The sequence below is a fragment of the Galeopterus variegatus genome, unplaced genomic scaffold, assembly GCF_000696425.1.
Source record: "Galeopterus variegatus unplaced genomic scaffold, G_variegatus-3.0.2 Scaffold18715, whole genome shotgun sequence".
Classification (NCBI taxonomy): domain Eukaryota; kingdom Metazoa; phylum Chordata; class Mammalia; order Dermoptera; family Cynocephalidae; genus Galeopterus; species Galeopterus variegatus.
This window is the reverse complement of record NW_007744826.1, coordinates 23,127-24,049: the sequence shown is the minus strand read 5'-3', so window position 1 is coordinate 24,049 and position 923 is coordinate 23,127.

Sequence of the window (923 nt, the reverse complement as noted above, 5' to 3'; positions counted from 1 at the left end):
TGGTGAGGGTGGAGAGGAAGAAAAGTGGTGGACTAACATGAACAAAACTTTGTTATCTACCTGAAGTGAATACTAGTGCCATATATGCATGTGCTCAAATAAGACACTGTACCCCATAAATATGTACAAGTAAATGTTAAAATATTTTTGATAAAAAAAAAGAACGAAAACAAAGAGAGTGGACCTACCTCCCAGTCTCTATACAAGAATAGAAGCCTACATTTCTATTGTCTTGCTTAGTTTGAATCAATTTTTAGAAGTCTAAAAATAAAAAAATAAATAAATAAAACAAATAACACTAACCCTAAACTTAACCCTAACCACAACCCTAACCCCTGACCCTAACTGTAAACCCTAAACAATAAACCTAACCTTAGCCCTAGCACTAGCCCTAGCCCTAACCCTAACCCCTAACCCAAACCCAAACCCTAACCCTTAACCCTTAACCTAAACCTAACGCTAACCCCTAACACTAACCCTAAATCCTAGATCGAGCCTTAGCCCTAGCCTGAACCCAAACCAGAACCCCAGCCCTAGCCCAAGCCCGAACATGAATGCCAGCCCTAGCCCTGGCCCAAACCTGAACCCGAACCTGAACCCAAACCCTAACCCTAACCCTGAGGTTCTTAAAAATAAATGTTAGACTCCTAAAATGTGTTTAAGATCATTTTATTACCCAGAGAAACATGTATCTGAAAGCATAATTTAAATTAATGGAAAATTTAAATATAGTTAAATCATCATTTTACACACGGTTTTACAGAACACCATCGAAAGGATAGAGTACAACTAATTGCTTTATTAATTTATCGACAAATATATTTAGTATCTATTTTATTCTAGGCATTGTAAGTTCTAACATTTCAGCACTAAATAAAACTAGCAATCTATCTATCCCTATATCTACCTAAAATTTGCCTGAA